Source organism: Macrotis lagotis, chromosome 7 (assembly GCF_037893015.1).
Source record: "Macrotis lagotis isolate mMagLag1 chromosome 7, bilby.v1.9.chrom.fasta, whole genome shotgun sequence".
Lineage (NCBI taxonomy): Eukaryota > Metazoa > Chordata > Mammalia > Peramelemorphia > Peramelidae > Macrotis > Macrotis lagotis.
Genome location: NC_133664.1, coordinates 53,848,444 through 53,868,913, shown reverse-complemented (window position 1 = coordinate 53,868,913; position 20,470 = coordinate 53,848,444). Strand labels below are relative to the sequence as shown.

Below are 20,470 nucleotides of genomic sequence, written 5' to 3'. Positions count from 1 at the left end.
ATCAATCCTCATTTGCTTCCAAGGGCCACACAAGAAAGCTCTTCTCACTCTTTTTAGTCAAAGCCCTCTTCCAGTCATTACTGCTCCAATTTCTACTTCAAGATACTTCAATTTTTAATTATCCTAACAAGGTAGGGGCTAGAGCCCTGGGCAGGGAAAGATGGACCTAGGCCAGGCAAAGAACCATGTTCAAAAGTCTTCAGTGGGCATCTGTCTCTGAACATCTCAGGAAGAGATAGAGATCAAAGTTGCTCTTTATATTTTTTCAAACATATCATTTACCAATCACAAACAGGTAAAATAGAGGTTATCTCAGGATTTAAGCAGAATAAGCCTAGGGGGAAAAATTAAATATGGACCACAAAATTCACCTAATAATAGCTTTTAGCTAGCAGTTAAATGATTTTGCAAAGTGGCTTCTCATTTGATGTAAGCAGAAAGCTTCATAATTAGAGAAAAAATAGACATCCTATTTCAAAATGGTTTTCTTTATTAATAACAATGGCATGCGAATAGATTTTTAAGATCTGTAAAGCAGTTTATAGACATTATCTCATTTGAGCCTATTATCAACCCTTGGAGTGATCAAAATTAGCATTATCCCCCATTTAATATATGAGGAAGTTGAGGCTCTGTAAGTTTGAGTACTTGCCCAAGATCACATAGTTACTGCTAGAAGCAGAATTTGAGACCAGCATCTCTAAAGATGTCAAATCTAGCAGCATTCCACTTTCTACCACTACCTCCTTTCTGTCTATTGGAGGAAAAGCAAAGGGAAGACAAGGAAAGGAAATCCAGAAGTGGTTTTGAAAATATTATAAGGAATTTGCTTTTCTTTTTTCAATATTTTTAAAAGAGATCCCTATGTGTGTGGAATGCTATATTAGCTTTTAGATGAGGTCATTGTATTATTAATTTTGATTGTTTTATTTTGTTATCAAAGACCTCTCAATAATATGTTGGTAAAGTAGAAACAGACTCACACATAAAACTTTTTTTAAAGGACTATTTTTTAAAAAAAGAAAACAAATGGTACCAGAATGCTTTTTTCTAAATTCATTTATGACTTCAAAAAGTAAAATAATTTCTCCACAAACTGTAAAGTGAACTGAAAAGAAGACCTCAGACATCTAGATTTTGTGGGGGAAGACTGAGGCTTTGTTTCTCCTCAATAGCTTAAAATTGGATACTTGGATTTAACCTAGGAAACTAGAAAGTACCAGGTTGTCTTAGGGTTCACCCAGATCCATCCAGAAAGCTTAGGTCAAGAATGCAAAGAAGATGATATATCAAAGTAGTAAGTTTTACCTTGCCCTTGCTACTCTGGGAAATTGTGATGTTTGGGCATGGGGGAAGAAAGGGAATGCAGAGGAGGAAATTGAAACATGGGGCCCTAATGAAGTTGGGGAATTTTCTGTGTTTTTTTGGTTGATTCTCGTTATCTTTACCCATCAGATATAGTGCCACTAGTTGAGTTGACAATGGGAAAATTCACATACCTGTGGTTATACAGAATTGGCTGCTGGGAGATACCTTGAACTAATTATTAATCAGGTTCTAGTTATCGACCTCCCTGAGTATTTAGAGCTGAAAAGAACCTAGCCTCCTTTGAATAGTTTCATACTATTTGATAACAAGTTACAATGAGAATGTTATTTTCAAAGTAGTATATACATATATATATATATTTATTTAAAATCTCCTCCCCTCAAATTCTGATTGTTTCTTTTATCTGCTACATAACTTAGAATTGATATTTTGTTGTTTTAGTGCAGCATGGCCTGATGAAGTAGGAATTGATGGTTCCAAAATCTATGAAAGTCTATAGCAATCCAGGTAGGAACAAAGAAAAACATTTAAACAAAACCAACAGGAACATGGTGTCTTTGACCATGGATATACTGCATTCCTCTTCCATAGTATATGTTTATATGTGTATATAAACATGTGTGTTTATATAAAATGCATACATATAAACACAGGTAATAGTCATAAATAATACTCTTAGGGGTTTAGAGTGTGTGTGTGAGTATTGTGTGTAAACACAGGTGTTTATATGCAAAACACAAATATAAACACATGTGTTTATATATAGTGCATAACTGTAAATACACACACACTTAGAGGGCTTACAGTTTATATGTATGCATGTGTAGATGTGTGTATATATAAATACAGGTGTGTAATATACAGTATATTCTTTATAAATACATATACTTAGAGGGTTTAGTATATATAAATGTACAATATATAACATACACATGTGTATGCACAAATATACAGAAAGGATTTAGAATGCACACACACACACACACACACACACACACACCCATACCCCTTACTTAGGGGGCTGACCTTGGATTCACGAAGACCAGGATTTTATTTCTGCCTCTGTTGACTCAATTTTCTGGGCTTAGGCTGAATTAATTCTGATCTAGGGGGTAAAAGTAGGTAGATCTAAGTACTTGACTTCATAGTCATAAGTGGCTGGTTGCTTTAGTCTTTCCATTATGCCTGGAGGGCAGTGAAATCTGGTTTCCCAATCTAGGTTGCTATTATTTAATCCTAGTTTTCGGTAAAGTTTTTCTTGCCAAGACATTCAGACTTCACTTTTTGCTGGCTGCCCCAACTTTGCTTGGATTACTCTCCCTGCTCACCTGCTGGCTTCTGTGACTTACTTAAGGACTCATGTCAGATCCTTTCCCCAGTCTGCCAATCCCTTCATCCCTCCCCCCCTCCCCCCTCCCCAGGGCCTTCTATTGAGATCACCTCCCATTTAGATTGGCTTTCTCTTGTAGACCCATCATTGTGCATGTGGTCCACCATTAGATCTAAGCTCATTGAGGGCAGGGACTGTGTTATTGTTTTTCTTTGGAGCCTCAATGCTTTTTCACAATAAACATGTAATAAATGCTTATCAGGAAGAGCCTGTTGATTTTTATCAGATGACTCTCAGTAATCCAAGACGAGTGCTCGGAAAATGAAGGACATTTTCACTGAGATTGGTTGCTGTTTCCTCAGATTTAATTTGCTTCATATCCATGTCATCTTCTCCTCTCCCTCCCTTCACTAAGACTAAGATTGCTGACGAAGTGATTTCTATTAACGGTATCATTCTCTATTCTGTGAGCACTAGGAGGATCAGAATTTAACCCTACCTTGCATAAGAACTAGAAATAGTAGGATGAAAATTTTTATTTCAAACTAAAATATAATATCTTCTTGTAATTATTTATATTGAAAGGGAATCCGCACAGGTAGCAGAAATTAGATAAAAATAATTTTTTAAAATGGTACTCCAGATCCTTCTATTGTTAATCAATGAAGTTCAAAATGTCCACATCATCTTTGATTCATTCTTTTCTCCCCACCCTCATATTTAATTAAACAAATGTTGAATAAATGCCCGCTGTGTCAGAATACCAGGTTAGGCACTGGCAGATGCAGACATTTTATAGCTACAGCCAATTAGTCCTTAAGACCTTGATGATTTCAGCCTCAGGAGGTGTTTCATCTGTCCCTTTGCTGCCGCCACCCAGTTCAGACCCTTGTCTTTTGTCTAGTTTCTTTAATACCTTAATAACTGGTCTCCTGCAGCTTCTGCTCCAATCCATGCTACACCAAACCTGCCAATAAATCTTAAAAGATTTCACTTTAATCACATTGTCTACTTCTCCTAAAACCTTCAGTCATCTCCCATTACCTTTAGGAAAATACCCAAATTCTTTGCCTGGTACTCAAGATCCTTCTCATCTGTTTTTCCACTACAAGAACTCTTCCCACTCCCAACCCAGCAAAATGGAACGAAAAACAAACAGGGGTGGCCAGGTGGTACAGTGGATAGAGCACTGTCCCTGGAGTCAGGAGTACCTGAGTTCAAATCCGGCCTCAGACACTTAATTACCTAGCTGTGTGGCCTTGGGCAAGTCACTTAAACCCATTGCCTTGCAAAAACCTAAAAACAAACAAAAAGGCAACCATAAAAACTATTCTTTCCACTGCTTTCAATTCAATAAACGTTTATTAATAGCCTGCTTTGCATTGGCACTGGGCTAAGCTGCTTGCCCTCAAAGAACTTAAAATTTAACAAGGGAGACAATGAGTAAACAACTAAGTAGTAACGGTACCTTATATGTATTTAAGCATCTAGTAGATCCTCTGCATTTAGTTATATAAATAGAAGTGTAAGAGTCATGAGACAACCCTTTTTTATATTTCATTCTTCTACAAATCTAACTGCAGCCCAGTCCATCTCAGTCTTGGTCTCCAGAACTAACAATGTGGAGGTCTTGGCAAGAGTTCAGAGAAGACCCACAAAGATGATTAAAGGGTTTGAAAATAGGACCCAAGAGGAAAATTAAAGGGAACTCAAGAGTCTAGAAAAGAAAAGAATAAGGAAAATTTTAATGTCATACCCACAATAATCTGTTCTTTGTACAAAGGAATGAAATTTTAATTCATAATATGAAAAACTTGCGATAGACAGTTTCAATGTATTTGTAGCTTTGAAAATGTATTGGCTTTTCTGAAATTTTGCTTAGCTACAGTGAAAAATGAAATTGGAGCAAGTAATGATGAAAGATAGAAAACATTAAGGTTGGAAGAGTTACAAAAAGATATGGAAAATAATACTGTTTATTTAGTTGTGATTTATTTCATTCATTCTGCACAACAGTGCTATACATACACCTCAACAAAGTCAAGGACAGAAAGATCTCTCCCTTTCCTTCTTCTTTCTCTTCCTTCTCCCTACACTACTCTTTTCCCCAGTCACTTTAATGTTACAATCCTATATATTATTTCATTTGGTCCTCATAGTAACTGTGTGAAGATATTATTGTTCTCACTTAAATATGAGGAAGGTGAGACCATGTGAGTTTTAAGGGACTTGCTAGGATCACCCAGCTAGTAACTGAGAAGAATTTGAACTCAGGTCTTCCTGACCTAAAAGTTCAATGTCCATCTAACTCCCTAAATATAGCAAAATAATCAGAGCAGCATATTTTGTAGTAGTGAAGAACTAGAAATAACATGGATGTTCATAGATTGAGGAATAACTAAAGAAAATATAGTACCTGAATGGTCTCGGAGGTGTCCTGTCAAAAAAGAACTATGTACAATATACTCAGAAGTTTTAACTTCATTGTTAATATTTTCTCTGGCACTTTCTTGATTTCCAGTGTTTCAATAGTCATAATGAAAATTTAACAATTGGTTTTAACTAGTCAGTGGGTAGAGAGCCTTCAGCACACTCCTGAGTGTAATACAATATTCCTCTTCCTTTAGAAGGAATATTAAGATTGCAGAGAATTAGGGTTAGACTCAAATGGACTGATGTAGATTGAAGTGAGTTGAACCAGAAAAACAGCACAACCTGGTCCCATTAGTGTGAATAATGAATCCCAGAAAGTGACTGCATTATTCTAATTAGACCATAATTTACATAATTGTAATTTCAAATAGTTGGAATTCAAATAAATGCCACCATTAAAGGGGATTCATTGTTTGCACTAATTGGGACCTAGTTGTTTACACAACAGCTACAGCAGTGTAAAAGGAAAGACTAACAGCAACAACAACAACAAAAAAAAAACACCTGAAAATTGCATAATTAGAATGACCAAATGATTGGAGAAAAATTGAGAAACTGTGTGTCCTTTTCAGACAGGGAACATGGCATTGCTCTATGGTTTATGAATTCATTAGTTGTGCTTTTCCTTTTTAATCTTTGTTACCAGGGTGGCTTGCAAGATGGGGATGCTTATATCGAAAATGATTATGATGTAGAAACAAAAGGGCACCAATAGAAATAAGAATTTTTTAAAATTATAAATGGTGGCATTGTCTCTTTAGAAATACTTCAGGTAATTTTTTTACTTATATAGTTTAAAGCTTTTAAAAAAATTTAGGGCTGTGTTCAAATTATATTTTGACCTTTTGTATAAGCTATTATAGATATGCCTTTTCTAATTTATCATTCTAATGAAGATCTTTTAAAAAGAGCTTCTGATTGAGTGTCCTCAATGTTAAATGTTGACCTTCACCCTTTTTAAAGAAATCTTAAATGTATATAGTTGTTAGAGAGAATAAGTGTTGATGGACTCTTTGGACCTAAGCCAGATTTTTCCAATATGTAAGCCATTCCTTTCCCAAGGCTTCATTAACCCTTCATGTATACCATTGAAAATGCTGAGATAAGTACTTGAAGCAATGTAAATTATGAAATGAAAAGGGTTCATTACATTTTAGATTTACTTGCTTTCTGGAAGTCAAAAAATCAGAATCTATATAAGAATTAAAAATTTTAAGACTACAGCTCCAGAGTTTCAGTCATTGAATGTTACCCACTTTTTACTGGGCCTTTTAGCAGATTTAGGAGACATACATTTTTGGACGCAGCCTATATGGGTATTAGGTTTACTGCACTATTTATATTTGTGATAAGGGATTTTATTTCAAATGGGAGGGGCAGGAGAGAGAGGAAAAAATAAATACTTTTTAATTGAAGGAAATTTATAAAGAAAATATTTTTATGGAGCTCTAAAAGAAATTCTGAAACATTAAGGCATGAGATCATGCCAGATGATCTGATGATTATTAGTTGGTTCAATACTTGAAAAGACCCAAGATCTCTTTGGTAAGTAAAAAAGGAAGGATTTATTCCTTAGGTAAAATTTATATCTCTCCAGGAGACAGTTATTTGATTGAAAGTTGAATCTTTTTTTTATACTCCCCCACTCCCACTTGCATGTCATGTATATATAGATATATGCTATCTGTAGTCATATGTATGTCTGTGAGTGGGTGTGTAGGTATTGGTGGGTGTGGATGAGTGCGTATAGATAGCAAATCTAGACTTCTGATTTTACCCATCCATTTGGTCCTAGATAACTCACTTGAAACTCAATTTCCTCATCTGTAAAATAGACAGTAATAGCACCTATCTCATAGAGTTGTGAGATCAAATGAAATCTCATCTATAGATATTTGTGTGTGTGTGTGTGTGTGTGTGTGTGTGTTTAAATACCACATCAATCTTAGCAGTTATTATTATTATTGGTCTAGGAGCTCTTGGTGTGGAATCTCTATCAAATATAAAATTGTAAATTATTTTCTGGGGTATTAAGAAATTAAACAATGTACACTTACTTTACAGATCATGCTGATTCCAAGGCTAGCTCTCTATTATATTATATTTTTTATAGAACTGTCTATGGATCCAAGGGACAGGGACTTTTGTTCTGCCTAATAGACCATTTGTATATATAACATAATTATTACTTCTGCCTCAAGAGAGGTGTTAGTCCTATAGCCTTTGTTTAGTGTGTGTATATATATATATATATATATATATATATATATATATATGTATATGATTCTAATTAGAAGCATTTAAAATTATTCACTTGAATGTCCTTTCTGTTACCTCTGTCTCTTTCTTGGTTTTATATTTGAATGGATTTAAAAATTTTCTTTGTAGTCTTTTCTTACATGATTGCTCTTAAGATCCATATATATCAATTTTGTCTAATTTTATCATGAGGATGTTGGATATACAAGTAGCGTTTAATGTTTCATTTTTCCAAATCCTGGGGATTATGTGCCATAGGGAATGTTGGTTCATTAAGAATCTTATTTCATGACCCATTAGAAAATCATTTTCCTGTCTAAGGAAACTAGAGCAATTTGATTAATACATTTATATAATCCCAAGTATACCTTTTCCTTTTGTGCGTGTGTGTGTGTGTGTGTGTGTGTGTGTGTGTGTGTGTGTGTGTGTAGATAATATTAAGCTCTGATTTCATGCATCCCTATGACCAGGAACAGCTCACTTAGAAGTTCAGATTCTTAGCATCCAACACAGGGAATTTTGTTTTGTTCTCTATCTGTGGTCACTATTTAAAATCTTCCCATCTCATTGGAAGAAACAGGTCATTGGTTGGTTCTAGCCATGTTTCTGGAGGTGTTTTCTTTAGAGCAGGATCTCTTGGTCTTTGCATGGTTGACAGATCTCGCCTCCCTCTTTGTTGCCATCTGCTATAATTCTTTTATGCCTGTGTGGTAAGGCATATGGGAAAAGGGTTAGAATAGTTAGAATATTCAACTGGTGGGGGGTGGAGGACACAATGTCTTAGCAATCTGGTCCAGTTCACAGCCCATCTGGTGGAGCACAGAAAGCCCCTTCAAAATGTGGCTTTGAAGGGCCATGCTTGACAAGAAGAGACCTGTCCATCATCCTCTGGTTTAAATGTTATTTTTATCATGCTAGAAAATTTATGCTTCTTTGCTCCCAGGTTACAGTGGACAGACTCACTTGACTCACATCTTATATTTGAAAGGTGACACATCAGGTATCTGGGTTTAAAATATAGAAAGTAAAATATCCTTTTTCTGTAGACCCTGGAATATATTCATGCTGGAGAAATTGTAAGTACCATTCTCCTCCCCTCCCCTCCAACAGCTCCCTTTCTAGACCATGCACCCCTTTTGACAAAAAGCAAGCTGTTAAAGTACCCTCCAAACAAATACACATTTAGTGCCATCTTTGAAAATTCACTCTAATGCTCATAGAGAGTATTTAGTTTTTCAAACCAATAAAAAGCCCTTTTGGTCACATTAGTTCCCTTCACTACTCCTCACCCTTTTCACTTCAAAAAAAAATTTCTATACTAAATGAATACATAGACTATGATACTATTTTTCCATAACTGGATTGAAATCAAGTTTACTTCAAATGAAATATGAAACTGATGTGAAGTCTAAATCAATACACATTTAAGGGCTTTCTGAGTGTTAAGTGATTTTGAAATAAGACCTTGCTTGCCTTTTAGATTCCAGGAAAATGGTTTTATATTCACTAGTGAATATTTTTAATTCAGGTAATAATGATAGCTTATTTGTACAACACTTTTAGGCTAACAGACTTTGTTCATGAATAGTCTGTGAGGAGAAGCCAGCAAGCATTAGCTAACTGTTTCCAGGTGATATTCAGAGAATTGATGAGAGAATTTGTTTGGGGTCACACAGATAGTGAATGTTCAATGTTCAAAGGGATGGGAACCCGATCAGAGCTTTGCAACTGAGCACCCTTTCCTCTCCAGTTTGTGTCTCTTGAGATATTTATGGTGTTTCAAATTTCTAATTGCTTAATTTACATATTTAAGTCCTTGGGGTTGGAGATTTGATTGAAGTGACTTTTGAAAGTAGTTTATTCTAACTTTTCACTGTTTAATTTCCCTTTTTCCCTTTCCTTCATACTAAGAGAAGAAAAAGGAAAGGGGGAGAGGTCTAAAGCTCCCATTTCATTTCCATTAGTAAGATTGTTGTACTTCTATGAGATAAAGTCTTTTGAGAATTCATTTCTATAATGTAGGATCATAAATTTAAAGCTGGAAAGAAATTAAGAGGTCATCTCATCCAAAGCCTCATTTTATAGTAAATGAAACTGAGGCCCCGTTTGGTTAAGTGATTTGCCCAGTGTCACTGAAGTAGCAGAATTCTTAGAGAGGCAGGATTTGAACCAAGGTCATCTGGCTCCAAATCAGTAGGATAATCTACTTCCCAGGAATGCCATAGCCTACATAGCACCTGATGAAGCAGTTTGGTGCCTCAGTGAATAGAGCACTACTGGACTTGGAGACAGGGAGATCTCAGGAAGATCTGAGTTCAAATTCAGCTCTAGACATTTATTAACTGTGTTACCCTGAGCAAGTCTCTTAACTTCTGCTGCCTCAGTCAGTTTCTTTATCTATAGAATGAAGATAATAGCAGAGGAGAGGAATAAGATAAAGAGTATTTGAAAAGTACTTTCCAAATCTCAAAACCCCATATACATACATATATACATACATATATATATATCTATATATATGTATATACTAATTATTTGGTGCTGTGACTTGTTGTTGGGGTTTATTGACTGTTACTGTCCTTGACATAAGGCAAGCTATTATTCTAGTAGGAAATAAAAAACTTTTTTTCTATTTATATGAGAATCATGCTTTAGAGTTGAGGGAGTGGACTAAGTGGTCTCTGAGATCCTTTCCAATTTCAACTCTTATCCTATTATCAAAATACAGTGTTTGTTTTCATTATAATTCAGAGAAGAAAATATGATCCTTAGGGTTAGATTGTTAAGTTCCTGAATACTTAGGTAGCTGAACTTAGAGGAATAATATGTTGCTGATTACAGAAATATGTTGGATATAATAAGGTGATTTATAATTATAATTATTTTATAAATGAACTTTGGAGGGGTAAACAGAGTCATGCTAGGACAGTATCCTCCTGTCTGGCATAGAATTCCATATGTAGTCTCACAGCAGAGTTTATATAGGTGAGGACCAGTGGGTGGGGGTTACAAACAGGCAGATTGCTCCTAAATTTAAATAACTTCTAACCAGGCAATCTGCCTCAGAAGAATGTTCCTTTTCTCTCTGAACCACTAAGCAAATAAAGACTGGGGTGGATGACCCTTTGTAAGAGATCCTATGGAAAAGGATTCATGACTCAAGGAAGAAGTTGGATTTGCTGACCCCTGAGATTCCTTCCAACTGAGATTTTACTGTCAGAGGTTGCTGACAACCCATGTCTCTTAGCATTCTAATAAATATACTTTCCACCTCAAAGCCCAACATGTGAATCTAACCAACACCTCTCTCAAACTGTAAGTAAAGAAGAGAAGTGCTTTTCAGTAGAATATCTTGGTTTGTAAAGTGAACCTCCATTTTTATGGAAACTTAAGTGATCTCTCCATTTGCCAGTTCTTCTTCCCTTTCATGCCCCAAAATGCCTTTTGGCAAAGTTTTGCTAACCTTAAAGTATTATATAACCTTTAGCTGTCATCATCAGCATCATTTTCACTTTTGTACACATTGTCTCTTCAGATAAAATGTAAGTTCGTTGAGGGCAGGAACTGTTTCATTTTGTCTTTGTGTGAATAGCTCAGTGCATTGAATGATGGAAAGAAGGAACTGAAGAAAAGTTGTCTTCAACCAAACACCTAGAGAGAAATCTTCTTTTACCAGTGGAATTTCCAATTAGAGCAAGAATTCTGCCTATAGGGGGAGGAGGTAGGTGTATAATGTTTTGTCCATATGGAAATATCTGAGAGTTGTTCCTCACAGTGGGGTTGCTATGGAGGCTTCCAGTAATAGTGACTAGAGTGGGGTACCCCTACTGAGTTTAAATATGTATAGAAAAAAAGACAGCTTTTTTTTTATAAATGGACTTTGGAGGGGAAAATGGAGTCATGCTAGGGCAGTATCCTCCTGTCTAGTATAGAACATCTTTGATTTTTACTAGTGCTGAACAATTTTGTTGCATTTTCCTCAAACTTAATTTCCTTTTCCCCTTGTTATATTCTCTGTTTTATGGCCAGGGGAATAACTTAGCCATAACTTAGCTGAGAATGCTGAGTGCAGTAATAAAGCCCTTGAAAAAAAAGGCCTAGAGCAAAATCACCAGTGGTATTTATAAGCTTTGTAATAAATCTATTTCTCACACCAAGGGGCAGGATGGGCAGGAGGGGGCTTTCATTCCCAACCTGTGACCTGAGTTCCTGTGTCTTGATTTGTCATCCTGTCTCAACTAATTTCAAAGCCTGTTTTGCCTTATTATCCTTCTTGCTTGGTTAATCTTCAACCACCTCCTCCTTGACATCAAAGAAACCTTATTATATCCAACATAACTTTCTCCAGTTCTTCTGTTTCTTCTCCCCCCACCTTCATCTAATGGCTTGCATACCTCTATTTAACATGTGATTTGTTGTCTTTTGTTTTCTTCCTTCCCAACTGCCTCTATCAGTGAAACAAGTTGGCCAAGTGAGCTTGCCTTCCCAAAATGGAAAAGTAGACTGGAAATTCAACCTCAGTAAAGATTTTTTTTTGTTGGGAGAAGGGAGGAAGGAAGGGACTATGAAAATAGTTGCAAATACCCAATTATTCCAAGAGCTCACTCATATGTTTATTAATTTATTTGGGGATAAGTGAATGTGCTGTTCTAGGAACTAAAGGGTGAAACAGAGAAAGAGGAAAGAGGAAGATGCTTTATGCTGGAATTTTTAGTGAAAGAAATCATTCAAAAAATAAACCATTCAGAAATGGATCCTTATGAAATCCTCATTCAAAAAACTACATGTCAGTTCAATGAATGATTGCTTGGAAATAATGAGATGACTAGAAGCTGCTTGATTCTACTTAAGGCTTTCCAGAATTAAAAAAGTGAGATTTTTAGAAAGAACTTTACTACTAGTAGTCTTCTGATATCAAAGAGGACCACACCAACCAACCAAGTGTCTAGGGGTGTGACGTGATCAATTATGTTCATTATATAGTGAGGGGTATGCTGTGCAAAGCATCCTTCTCACTTTTCTTTACCAGAATCGTTCCACCCGTTGGCCTGATTGATAGGAAACAGAACTATTGGAGATGGTCTGACTATTGCAGGAGTCTCTTGGCCTTAAATTGGTTTTGCTTCCTTCTGTACCAGTGAGGTATCGATGCTAGGCAAACACCAGCATGTGAAATTTGGTAAAGGAAAAGAATGTAGACTCCTTGAGGTAAGACTTCACTTTGGTCTTTGTTATCCCTGTGATTGGTATAGTTCTTCATCACTGTTTTTGGATTTGAACTCTTTAATTCAAAAAGACACCATTCATCAGTTGAAACAGAAAAGATATTCCAGAGCTAGTTTGAGATTGTTGAGTAGGGAATCTATATATAAACTATTTTCAGTCTTCCTCCCTGTTTTTCATATGTATCCAATTTAGACCCTTGAATTCTAGGCCATTTATAGCTTTGGCTTTTAACAACTCCTAGATAACTAATGTTCATATCATTCTGTACAATAGATCAAGAGTCTTCTCATTTTGTTTGTAGACTGGGATTTGCTAATGAACCATTATCTGGAGGTAAGGAGGAGGGAATTTAATACTTAGTTCTGTCCAGAGCCAAATATAAATAATTTGCTGGCCTCCTCCCACCCAGTTAGTGTGGGTAATTGAGAGCCCTTCAGAGAGAAGACCAAATACCTTTTAAAGCTAAAATCTGTATGAATAAAGAGGAAATCATTTATTTTATTGGTAAGGGGACCTTATTGAAAGGTTAATTTGGAGTATCAGTAATTCATTGAAATCATCTGGAGTATAACCTCTCAGACTCTTTACATTGATAATCTCCTTACAGTTCATACAGTGCCATTTAATTCAGGAAGCATTTATTGATTACCCTCTTTTTTGTCAGATAGAATAGAATGCCAAAATCTGCAGTCCCTGCCTTCCAAGAGTTTCTATTCTTATTTTCTAAAACTAATCTACTTATCTCTTACCTGCCTACATATCACTCAGCTACCAAAAATAAAGACCATAGTATCTCTTGACACAATGTTTAATTTTTAAGTCTTGAAGGAGAGAGATCATAAAGAATCCAGTAAATGGAGAGAGAATATGAATATGGTCCTTTTACTTTATCTCCAGATTGGTACTGCCTCCACTAGTTCTTCATTCTCTTTAATGTGTGGGATGGAATCTATAATCCCATCCTTCCCCCTGCCCTTATTCCCTGCTCCAGAAGTCTCCTTTCATTTTGAAAAAAGTAATCTTAAAGAGTATGAGCAATCCTTATCCAAAATCTAACTTAAAAAGAGGGAATTAGTTTTTAATGGTGACTAAGTGCTAGCTAAACAAACTCAATACACTCAAAGTTTCATCTGAATAGGGGTAATGGTAGCTCAGCAGGAAGCTTAGCATCATTTCCTTGAGAACATCACTGATTCAGCAATATTAATTGAGCACATATTATGGGAGATGGCACCAAACCCCCAAAGTAATGAATTGTAGTTCAGGGTCAGGTGGGTGAGCATCTAATCAGTCACATTTTTTTTTTATCTAATAACTTCTTTTCCAGGGTAGCAGAAGTTCCCTAGTTCTGATTGACACATCTTGGTCCTGAGCATGGAGCATAACTATTTTTTGTTTTATTTTTGTTTTATTTTTTCTACTTACATGCAAAGATACTTTTCTGCATTCTTCCTTTTATACTTTTGAGTTCCACACTTTTTATCACCATCCCTTCCCCATGGAAGCAATCTTCTGTAGATAGTACAAGTATAATGTGTTTAACATATTTCCATGTTAGTCATGTTGGGAAAGAGGAATTAGAACTAAGAAAAAAAACATAAAAGAAATTTTACAAACTGAATATAATAGAATATGACTGTTTTTAGTCCCAAAGTGTTTATTTTACTATTCTGGTATTTTTAATAACCTGGCCTTATTAATAAAATGATGAATTGACCTAGAAACTATGTCTTTCAAAACTTTTTAATCATCACAGTGAGGTAGCTCAGTGAATAGAGTTGGATCTGGAATCAGGAAGTTGGGCCTGGAATTGGGAAGACCTGAGTTCTAATCTGTCCTCAGACACTCGTTGTATGACCCTGGGCAAGTCACTTAACCTTGTTTACCTCACTTTCTCCATCTGTCAAATGATCTGGAAAAGGAAACAGCAAACCATTCCAGTATCTTTTTAAAGAAAACTTCAATTTGGGACAGAAAGAGTCAGCCATGGTGGAAATGACTGACCAATCACAAGACTAGGAGACAAATAACTAATACCAAATGGAAAATGATACATAGGTAAAGAAAAATTTGAACAAGGTGTTGGGAAAGCTCATAAAAGCAGCAGATTACTTTTGTTTAATTCAGTCCACTGAGGTTGCCAGGAAGAGCAGTAGAGAATGCTGCCAAATACAGTCTTAGAACTTTACTAGCTCTGTGACCTTGAACCAGTTATCTGACTCAGTTTCCTCATCTGTAAAAAGAGGATGATAATAATAGCAACATTTCCTCCATTAGACTGTGAGCTATCTTGAGGGCAGGGACTGGCTTTTGCCTCTTTTTGTATCGCCAGTCTTAGCAGAGTGCCTCATATATAATAGGTGATTACTAAATGTTTGTTCTTTGATGCAGGTGTCTTAGCTTAGAAGCATAAGCAGGAGTAAAAGCTACTTATCTAGTTGCTTTGGGAGGCAAGATTTAAATTCATATTTCTTTTCCTTATTCAATGTCTGATGCTTTTATTGTTTAATCATTGGCCTATTAATACTATATAATAAATGTTTTTCCAGTTTTACCATGATTTTAGAAATACAGTCCAGTTGATGAAGCACCTCATTTTTGTTGAAAAAAAATCACTAAAACATAGGAGACACTTTAATATATCTGTTGTCTAAACAGAAGCATTCATTGATTGAACATTTCATATATTAAAGCAAACTAAAACAGTTTGAGGTTTTTTTAATCTTGAAATATCTGTGCTGAGGAAGAAAAAAAAACCTTTGTAGAGACTTTGCTAGCCAATAGTAATGCATGTTTATATAGTGATAGAAAGTTTACAGAATACAACAACTCTGTTAGACAACCAGGGCAGATGTTAATATTTTCATTTTATAGATGAGAACATTGAGGAAACTCAGAGATTAAGTGATGTGTCATTGTCACACAGTTAATAAATGTTGGAGGCAGTCTTCAAACCTAGATCGCCAATTTTATATGAAGGTAATTTGCACAACATGATACTTTGAAATAACAGGGAAAAAATCCAGAAAGCAGATCAAGGAAAATCTGTTTACAGATGTTAATAAGTTATATCAGAGCATTCAAAAACATGTTAGTTTGGCTTTTTTTGTTTTTAAATTTTTTTCTTGAATTAATTGATACCTTTTGCTTTGACACAGTAAACATTTCCCTACAAACACACAAAAACCATTTTCCAAAGTTCATACCTTAAAACAGTCACCTTTAGATTCCTAACTGAAAGAATGGGGTGAACATTGACTCTCGTGTTTGATTAGATGTGGAGGGAGTGGTGTAAGGAGCCAAGGATGACCTAGAAATTATGGAACTGTTAGTCTTGAGGGATGGTGATGCCCACAGAAAAATTCAGTAGAGGGGAAGTTTGACGAGGAGCGGAGTGAAGAGTTCTACTTTGGACATGCTTAGGTTTCAGATGTCTATGGGATAGTTTTTGGCAATATCCACAAGACAATTGGTGATGTAGACCTGGAGCTCAAGAGAGAGGCTAGGGCTTCATATATAGATCTGGTGATCATTTGCCTAGAGGGGTTAATTAAATTATGGGAGTTGATAAGATCACCAAGTGAGATAGTACAAACTGAAAAGAGGGCCTAGGGTAGAATTTTGGGGACACTGACATGGATGAAGAACCAGCCGAGAAGCCTGGGAAGGAGGAAAAACAAAGTACTGACATGAAAACCTAGAGAGGAGGAATTCTCAAGAAGGAGAATATGAAGGTCAGAAAACCAAAAAAGATGACTGCTTAGCCATAACTTCGTTTTTACTCAATGCAGTTAATTTATTTAACTACTTTCCAGTCTTAGGGACACAAGTGTTTTCCATGCAGCTCTCTGATAACCCAGTGCTTCCATGAATACTTTGTACATCTAGGTCCTTTGTGACTATTAATAAAGTCCTTGAGGTTAGACTCAGAATAGGAATCTTTGATAGAAGGGCACATATACTTTATTAAGTTTTCTTAAGATATCTTGACATATTCATGTTTTATAAAATTCATTTGTGAATTCATCTGTATTGGTGATTTTTTTTTCCTTCAAGAGTTTATGGGGGTTGCCCAGCTAGCTCAGTCGGTAGAGCATGCGACTCTTAATCTCAGGGTCGTGGGTTTGAGCCCCACGTTGGGCGCGCTAAATTCCTTTGGGGGTGGCTTGGTGGCGTAGTGGATAAAGCACGGGCCTTGGAGTCAGGAGTACCTGGGTTCAAATCCGGTCTCAGACACTTAATAATTACCTAGCTGTGTGGCCTTGGGCAAGCCACCTAACCCCATTGCCTTGCAAAAACCTTAAAAAAAAAAAGAGTTTATTTATGACTTGTTCAGTGTTTTTTTCAAATATAGTGTTATTTTAGTATCCTATTTCCTCTTCTCTTAATCTAAGCAATTTGTATTTTGTAAATATCCATCTATTTCACTAAAATTGTCAGGCTTCCTAACACATGATTGGACAAAATAACTTCTAATAATTACTTTAATTTCATATTCATTGGTAATGCATTCTCCCTTTTCCCCTTTGATGCGAGTTGTTTTTAACCAAAGTATGAAATGGCTTATTTTTTCTCATAAAACCAGCTCCTAGTTTTAGTCATTTACCTAATTGTTATTGATTGATTAATTCAATGGTTCTTTTACTTTAAATTTTATTATTCTCTCCTTTAATTATCAGGATTTCCTTTTGGCATCTAATTAGAGATTTTTAAGTTGTTCTTTTTCTATTTTTTTTTAATTGCATGCCCAATTCATCGATCTGCTCTTTCTCTATTTTATTGGGGTAAACATTTAATATATAATTTTTTTTCTCTAAGTATTGCTTTGGTTGCATTCCTTAAATTTTGATGTGTTTTCTCATCGTTATTCTCTTTAATGTAATTATTGATGGTTTCTTTGATATATTCTTTGAACTATCATTTGTATTAGATTAGTTTTCTTTTTTTAAAATTTAAGGCAATGGGGTTAAATGACTTGTCCAAGGTCACACAGCTAGGTGTGCCACCTAGCTGCCCTATCAATTTTTAATCTGGCTTTCTTCGAACCTTTCTTGAATATAATTTTTATTGTATTATGATCTGAAAAGGACATATTTAATATTTATGCTTTTCAGGGTGGCTAGGTGGCACAGTGGATAGAGCACCAGCCCTGGAGTCAGGAGTACCTGAATTCAAATATTTCTGCTTTTCTGTATGTGTTTGTGAGGTTTTTATACCCCAATTCCTGATCATCATTTGTGAAGATACCATGTACAACTGAGAAAAAGATATACTCCTTTTTATTCCCATTCAGTTTTCACCAAGGGTTTATCATATCCAACTTTTCTAAAATTCTACTTATCTCCTTAACTTCTTTCTTATTTGATTTATAAGTAAATTTATTTATCTAGATTTCTCTAACTCTAAAAAGTTTCTTAAACATTAGATATTTTATAGAGGATTTATATAGTTTATGCATTGCTATATACAGCATCTACTTTACTTTTCAAATTGAGTATGAATTTCGATAGAACTGTTTTGGATTACAACTTGAAATCTCTTTATACCAAACATCATATTCTGACTTTTTATTTTTTGCACTTCATGTCTTGATATTCTTGGAAATTTCTTTCTTCAAATGAATTTTGTTGTCACTTTTACTAATTCAATATAGTATGCCTTTGGCAATTTATTTGATTTAGCATGAAATCTATAGATAATTTGAGTAATACTACCATTTTTTTACAATACTTATACAACCCAATGATGAGCATTGTCCTTCAGTCTAATTTCTTAAAGATTTATGTTTCTGTAAGAAATATTACAATCGGGGGGTCGGCTAGGTGGCGCAGTGGATAAAGCACCGGCCTTGGAGTCAGGAGTACCTGGGTTCAAATCCGGTCTCAAACACTTAATAATTACCTAGCTGTGTGGCCTTGCGCAAGCCACTTAACCCCATTTGCCTTGCAAAAACCAAAAAAAAAAAAGAAATTACAATCCCATATTTGTATTGACACATTAATTTCAAGATATTAATATATTTCAGTTTACCAGAAATGAAATTCCCTTTCTCTTGGGTTTTTTTTTTAATAATATACAGAAAACTTGATAATTATATGGATTTATTTTTTATTTTGCTACTTCAGTGAATCTATTCATTGATTTGCTGAATTTCTGTAGTTGGATGTCTTTGGACTTGGGGAAGAACATGGCCTATGTATCATTTTTACATAATGAAATTTATTTTGTATGATTAATATGTTTAATAGTAACTGTTTTTTCCATTTACTTTTTTTGTGATTTAAAACAAATAACTCTCTGTACCATTCTTGTAATTTGCATATTACACTGAATTGTTACTGGAAAACAAAGTCGACTTTGTTCTTTTGATTTTAAAAATAGAGTTTGAATTCTGGGAAATAAAAATACAACATACATCCTTAAATTTCATCTTGCTTTAGTCAGTATATGTTATGTATAAAAAATATTCGTAATTGCTCAATCCATTTCCCCCATTATTTATCAACCCATGTCCCTTCATTTCCACAACTACTATCTTCTTTGACTTCTTTGAAGTCCTCAATTTATTTCACTATGGTGATTCCCTTCCCCCTTCTCTCCCTCTTTTCTCTTCCTTTCTCCACCCTTTCCCCATCATTTTGACATGCTAAAACCAGATTTGTCTTCCTGAAGCTCAGTCTCAATCTGATCATGTTAACCTCCTAACCTCTGTCATGTTATAATCCTTGACTTCCTTCCAAGGGCCGATCAAGTACCACCTCCTAGTGAGACTTCTTGATTTTTCTTAGTTGTTAGTGTTCTGTCTCTTGAAATTCTTTTTCATTACTGCATATTTCATATTACATATTGGGATTCTCTTTATATCACCAGAGTCTTACTCTGGAACTTGTATATATTAAGTGCCTAAACATTTGATCAAGGAAACTGAAAATTGTCTGCATTCTCAAAACCTTCAGTAAAAGACTTGTGCTTTAGGCTAGAAGGAGGAGTTCCCTCACCATAGTGATAAAAATTACTTATCCAACAAAGAGTGTCAATGCATCTTGCTTATTCCCACTCTTTCATTCTTTATTTAAATAGTTTGCCCAATTTAAATGATTAATTGACCATTTTATACCAGAGTAGAAATAGGGAAGTATTGGGATAGGAGTAGTTTTCTGGAAAGGGCACAAGGGAGGTAATATGTATCTGTGGCAGAATTTGAACTTAAGTCTTTCAAACTCCAAGTCCAATACATTCCCTAGCTTCACAAGGAAGTCAGAGTCAAATCAGTGCATTCCAACCAAAGCCATCATACTCTTCTGTTTAAATTTCATTTTCAAGCTGGTTCATCCACTTGGCAAAGTACTGGTGCTTAGTGGGTCTTATACTTTAATCACATTCTAATTATTTTTATTTACAATATATTAATAGAAAGACTATGGCATATTGGAGTCCTGTGTTTAGGGTTAAAAAGACCTGAGTTCTAACCTCTCATACTTGGGTAGGTGAGTGAACCTGCACAAATCACTTAAAATACCTATACTGGGATAACCATATATAGGCATATGTACACACACACACACACACACACACACACACACACACACACACACACACATAACACACAAACAATCTTATTTCCCCTCCTGGATGACAGATTCTTTGACAGCTACCTTCTTGTCTCCCCACAGCCTACGTTAGAGTCCTTTCCACATGCCTATTTCAAGGATCTGTAGTTCCATTGATTTCAGTAACAATCCCTGCCCTGATACAGATAGCACTCCTTCTGAGACTTAGTAGGTAGCCTTTGAGAGTTATTGTGCCCAAAATATTTACTACCCTGAGGTCATCCTTGTGATTACACATAGTAGTAGTTTATTAAATATGAATCAAATGGAAATGAATTGACAA

The 20,470-nt window shown here is 35.3% G+C and overlaps 1 protein-coding gene and 1 non-coding gene across 2 annotated transcripts in view; both read left to right on the top strand.

The window, feature by feature from the left end:
* Positions 1–20,470, top strand: part of FAM171A1 (family with sequence similarity 171 member A1) — a 188,959-nt gene that overhangs the window by 14,083 nt on the left and 154,406 nt on the right. The window lies entirely within an intron of this gene.
* TRNAK-CUU (transfer RNA lysine (anticodon CUU)) lies at positions 16,648–16,720 on the top strand. Its single transcript has one exon. It is a non-coding gene; the product is annotated as a tRNA-Lys (tRNA).